Raw genomic sequence first — 6,290 nt, 5'->3', positions numbered from 1 at the left:
TCTTCCTCTTGCTAGGGGAAATCAAACACAGGCCACCATCTCTCAGGGCCTCCCCGCCCCTCTCTCTCTTGGCTCTCCGGCTGCCTTTTCTCTCACCCTATTGCTGCTCTGACATCACAGGGCCTTTCAGTATTCCAGCAACACCCCCAATGTTGTTTCTAGCAAATGCACACCAAGAGTGGCAGGGACGCCTCTGGGCACTCAGAGCCTAGAACGGCAAGAATCAGAGCTGAGAGAAGCAGTCGACACAAACCAGACAAAGCACCAAGAATCAGAAATGCTGCCGGGCACACCTTTAATCCCAGCACTCGGGAGGCAGAGGCAGGCGGATTTCTGAGTTCGAGGCCAGCCTGGTCTACAAAGTGAGTTCCAGGACAGCCAGGGCTATACAGAGAAACCCTGTTTCGAAAAAAAAAAAAAAAAAAGAATCAGAAATGCTACACATGCAGCTGGAGCCATGAGTCCTCTTTGGTTGGTGGTTTAGTCCCTGGGAGCTCTGGTTGGTTGATATTGTTTTTCCTATGGGGCTGCAAACCCCTTCAGCTCCTCCAGTCTTTGCCCTAACTCTTCCATTGGTATCCCCAGTCTCAGTCCGATGGTTGGCTGCAAGCAGTGGGGGTAGGGGGAGGGATAGGGGTTTGTGGAGGGGAAATCGGGAAAGGCGATAACATTTGAAAGGTAAGTAAATAAAATATCCAATTTAAGAAGAAAGAATCAGAAGTGCTTGGGAGGAAAGGGAAGCAGAGAGAGGCCAGTGGGTAGTCTGAGGCCTGGGATCTTCTCTCTACCTTCCTCAGTGCTGGCCCCTGGGGCAGAGAGCCCTGCCTTCCCTTTCTCTTTGTTTGGTGGTGCTTATCTGGACTGGAAGGAGGCAGTGGCTTCCTCAGGAGACCCTTTACAGTCTTGCCTCACCCAAGATTCCCTAGGGCTGGAAGAAATCAAGCACACACCCACCTTCTCCCATTTCCACTCCATTTCCACCTCCTATCCAGAGCACTGAGTAGTCGTTTAAATGTGGTTAAGTACGGCTGACTAGTGGGTCCCTCCCCTGCCTGAGTGTGTCCTATCGACCTTTAATGTCTCCCCTCCTCGAAATTTGAGAGCATCTACAGGCAGTAGTGACCCAAAGCTCGCTCTATCTATGCACATAGGTCCTTCTCTTCCTCCAAAGCATAGCAGAACCCATGGTATAGATGCTTGGTGACAAGGGACACCATCTTTATTTTCAAACAAGACAGGAAAAGAAAAGGCACCCAGTGATGGAGGCTTCTGTGAATAATTACATTAGCAGGTGAAATAACTATCCTGGAATTGGTAATAATAAAAGTTGTTACCACTTTTTTTAAAAAAAAAAAAAAAAACATTGTATATGTGTGTTTTCCTTCTAAGAGGAGAAAGGGCAGGAATGGAGCAAGGTGCGGCCAGGGATAAGTTTTGGCTGAGAGTAGAATATGAATGGGTCATCTCCTCATAGGCACGCTCTCTCTGGCAGTCAGATGCCCACACAGGATTCCTTCTCCAGGTTTCTTAGTGTAGTTCAGATCTGCCCCAATCAGTGCAATCATTGTTACCTACTGTTGATGAGCGCAATATATAAGCATGTCACGCAAAAATGTACAACGAGTGAATATAAGCTATTTTGCAATTTTAAAAATTTCAGTTGGGGGTTAAAATAGCATTTTGAGGTCAAATAAAATGTATTATTTATTAATTCTAGTAAACACACATGATAGAAATAAAAATAAATTACAAGACATTAGTTGAAGGAGATTTTAATTTATTTTGTGTGTGTGTGCCTGGGAATGTGTGCACACATATAGAAGCCAGAAGTTGATCTTTGATGTCTTCCTCAGTTGCTCTCCATGTTATATTTTTTAAGTTTTTTTTTTTTTTTAAAGTATAAGGCCTAGAGAGATGGCTCAGTGGTTAAGAGCCCTGACTGTTCTTCCAGAGGACCTGAGTTCAATTCCCAGCACCCACATGGTGACTCACAATCTGTTGTAACTACATTGTCAGGGATGCAATGCCCTCTTCTGGCCTCTGAAGGCACCAAGCATGCCCATGGTATATACATGCAGGCAAACCATCCATACACTTAAAAACAACAAGCAAACAAAACCAAGTATGTGTGTGTGCATGTGTGCATACGGGTAGGTACCCACAGAGGCCAGAAGGGGTCCTTGCATCTCAGGCCATGTGTGGAGAACTCAGGTCCTCTAGAAACAGTACTCACTCTTTACTACCAAGCCACCCAGCACTCCTGTGGTCTCTACCTCCACAGCACTGGGATAACAGACCATCCATGCCATGTGTGGGGTGGCTTCCTCGTGTGAGTCTTGAGAAATCCAGACTCAGGTCCATAATGCGTGCGTGCGTGGGTGGCAACCACTTGTGAGCCATCTTCCCAAGCCTGAAGATGAATTCTTAAAATTAATTTCACCTGCTTTTTTTTCCCCCTTCTCACCATGGCAAGTAGAAAACGTTTAGATTTCGGGCATAGCTTACCAGTGTGGTTTGCTCACTTTACATTTTTTTTTTTACCAGTAGCTGCCCCACTGAGTATCAGACTGTGGCTTAGGAACAATTGTGTGACGCTGTGGCCCTGTGTTCGGTGGCCATGTTGTCCAGAACTCCCTCTCCTGTGTAAAGCAGGCAAAAGCAGAAATTCCTAGAAGAAATTAGGGCCATTCTGGGGAAAAGAAGGTGGGGGTGGGGGGCGAGATACAGAGGGCGGGGATATGGGAGGAGCCCCATCCATTAGCTAGTCTTGTCCGCTCATCTATGATTGGATCAGATCGCCCATTCATCTGAAATTGCAGGGAGGCCCTCATTCAATCACCCTAAGTGGAATCTGATCTTTATCTTGGGATAAACATTCCAAATGGAAGGTGAGTGCTGCCAGATAAGGGAGATAAGAAAGCCATATGGCCCTGTCACTGCAGGCTCCCTGGAGCTTATTCCTATAAGGATTAATGAGTCTGAAGGGGGATCTTATAAAGTCCTGTCTCTTGAGAAGGCAGAGCCTCCCAAGCCCCTATGTGGGCATGTGCACTGTCCGCAGACATAAAAGGCTAGAACTCAGACCTTGCTATTGCAGCCCTCTGGTCTTACTAGGGACCTCCTGCCTGCTCTGTCCATCTCTCTTCATTGCAAAAGCTTCACTATTACCAATGTTTATAACTCTACTGAGGATCCCAAACCCAGATTCCCACCTTGATGTAGGAATTCCCTCTGCCCACCTGCATCCCTGTTCAGGGCCCTGACCAGTAATGTCTGCCAGGATGGTAGGGGAGGGGCATTTTCCAGGTTGAGGGTTTTCTCTGGGTCTGTTAGGGCCTGGAGACGCAGGGAAGCTTGCAATCCCAGGCCTGGGGGAGGGCAGGTAATATGAACTCCCAAGAGAAAGGGATCTGGGGCAGAGGAGAGAGGGAGGGGAGAAGGCTGGCTTTCCAGCATGTTCTCTATACCCTGGTATCGAGAGGCACTCCATCCTTCATTCCTCTGGCGCTACTGCTCCTGCATAGCTGTGCTGACTCACAGTGGACATCAAGGTTCACAAGTGACTGTTCCCAGCGCTGGGGCAACTTCCAAACTGGGTCATGGTAACCAATGGTAACCGGAAGAATAGCCTATAGAGTCTGAGTGTCCCCATAGCTCTCTCTACAGACAGAGTAAGTAAATTTTACCAAGAAGGGAAACTGAGGCTCAGAGAGGCTGAGAGGTTGCCTGAGTCTGCATACGCAATAAGCGCTGCTGCGGCCAGTTGTCAAACCCTGAAGGTCAAACCTCAGAGTCACAATCTTGATGCAGAGAGGGGCCCCGACAGACACTCAGTGACTATTTCCTGTCTTCAGCAGCTTTGGTCAGTGGCGGGGAATCAGAAAGGCACTTGCCCAGACTCTCCCAGCCCTCACGTTGGACAGCCTCAAGTTAATGTGGACAGTTGTGCCTGACTGTCAAGCAAGCCAGTCTGAGCTGGATTCCATACTTTACTTGCTGAACAATCCAAGCCTACTGCTCTCTGAACAGCCCTGGCCAGGAAGAGACCACCCCTGGATCCGGAGTCCGGCGCATGGCAGGGGGAGTAGGAAGAGCTGAGGAGGGAGTGTGGGGCCCCAGAGTTCCAGCGGTGGGTTTCCCTGCTTCAGGCTTGCCCTGGCCAATGGTCTTGCTTTCAGGCTTCTCTGTGCTCTGAGCACATCTAAACATTTGGAGAAAAACAAGAAAGTGAACAATAGGCGCTTGTGGGCTGGAGAACAGGGCTGACTTCCCCCTGGGACCCGGGCGCTGTTCGTAAGCTGCCCCAGCTGCACTCTCACGGTTGGGATGTCACTGGGGCCTGGCTGAATTACAGCCTTGTCCTCCATGGGGCCTGCTACCAACTCCTTTCATACCCGGGGAATGCAAATGTTGGTAGGGGGATCTGGAGCTGTGTAGAGACAGAAAGCTTGCTTTCCTGCCTGGAATTTGGGAAATCAGACAAAAGAACACACACACATACACATACCCCTATTTGGCATGGAAGCTCTGCCAAGCCATGCCCTGACAGTTGTGTCCTAACCAGAGAAGTTTGCCCCACAGGAAAAAAACCAAAACCCCAGCTCTCTATCAAGTGGACTCTGGGCACAGCCCCAAGAAGCTCAGAGTCCACAGGACCTAGAGACAGAATTCCTAATGTGTGCCAGAGCAGTTTCACCAGGAGGTGGTAGCAAAAGTACCCCCATTAGTTATAGCACTGAGGGAGGTGGGCCAAAGGTGCTCTTCTGAGCTGGCTCCTCTGAGGTTTTTAAGACTGTTGCTTCTCACCATTACAGCCTAAGCCACAGGGAATGAGAATGTAGTCAAAGTATCAAGATTAGAACAGAGAAGAACAAAACAGAGCCCAGACCCCCTCTCAGCTAGGGCTGACCAGTGGTATCATTCATACCCAGTAAGTAGGGCTAAGTTTCCCTGTCAAGAGTTCCTCACCTTTGTTCCCAGGACTGGAGGCGGCTTTGAGCAGTGTCCCGTCTGGGTGGCATCCCTGGAACAGGTCTCAGGCCCTGGTGTTTTTGAAGTAGCTGCCCAGACATCCCATCATAGGCTCAGGAGGGTGAATAGCCCTTCTACTCACCCCTCCCACTCCCCAACAATGTTCTGGATCTGAGAGCACTTCTGGGTTGTTTGTGCCCAAGGACAGGAGGAATTTGGCAAGAAGTCTGTGGTTGGAGGACAGTGCATTTACTTTGTGAAAGGATGAGTGAAGGACCATTCGGGGAAGTAGGGAGCACTGTTGTCAGAGTTGGGACTGGAGAGATTAGAATGGGTCAGAGGACTCCTATGAAGGACATGAGTAACAAAATGGGGGGTTCAGAACAAATGGGTTGACCTCTGGAGAGCAAAGGCAAGGCTTTAGTGTCTAAGAACTTCAAAATGGCTGTTAGGTCCCGCTAGATATGTGGTTCCTCCTCTTTCCTGCCCTAAATAGTTTTGGAGACAGAATCGTCTTTTTTTTTTTTTGAACTTTTATGAGTGTCTGTTTGTCTGTCTATATGTATGCACATCACAGGAGTCCCTGTGGAGGGCAGGAGGACTCTTGGGAATTGGTGTTATGAACAGCTGTAAGCTACCACGGGGTAGCTTACCCAAGCCAGGTCCTTTGCAAGAGCAGCAGTGTTCTTAACTTGAGCCACTGCTCCAACAGTGAGACAGTGTTTTTATGCAGCCCAGGCTGACCTCAAATTCTCATTCTCCTCCGTCTGTCTCCAGAGTGCTGAGATTAATGGACTACATTATCACCATACCTGCTCTTAGTCTACTTGTTGGTCACCTGGGACTGTGAAACCTTCGTAGTCTCTGCACTTCTCCTGCACTTCTCTGCACTGTTCCTTTCAGCACATTAACATGAGGCTTTGTTCCTTGTTAGGGAGCTGGGCTGAGTCCCACAGGGGCAGTGTCTCTAGGCACCCTGATCTTCTTGTATTCACTGCTCTCTTGAAAGTTCACTCATCTAACAAGAAGGAGGTAAGCAAGCAGCCTGTATGCATGCTTGAAGGGGACACTCTGTTCCTTGGAAGTAAAATAGCATTACCATTGCTTTTTTTTTTTTTTTTTTTGATTCACAATCTCTTGTATCTTTTCCACCAAGCCTCCCAAAATTTCTATTAAATCAGTGCAGCCTTAAAACTGAGCAAATACAGTAATTTCACTTGCCTTGGAGACACAATCTTTGACCGTGTATGTCCACAGTTTCATGTGGGCTTTCCCAGTGTATTCTTTCCCCTTCACAATTGAACACACAGTTGTCTGGC

At 48.4% G+C, this 6,290-nt stretch overlaps 1 annotated feature.

Moving 5' to 3' along the window:
- Positions 2,787–6,049: an enhancer, noted in NCBI's record as "VISTA enhancer mm1359". NCBI's record gives its function as "enhancer in: branchial arch[8/9] | heart[4/9] | other[5/9]" and the evidence as "EXISTENCE:transgenic organism evidence [ECO:0001131][PMID:17130149]".

This window comes from Mus musculus, chromosome 12 (assembly GCF_000001635.26).
Source record: "Mus musculus strain C57BL/6J chromosome 12, GRCm38.p6 C57BL/6J".
Taxonomy (NCBI): Eukaryota; Metazoa; Chordata; class Mammalia; order Rodentia; family Muridae; genus Mus; species Mus musculus.
This window is presented reverse-complemented; position numbering and strand designations above follow the sequence as displayed.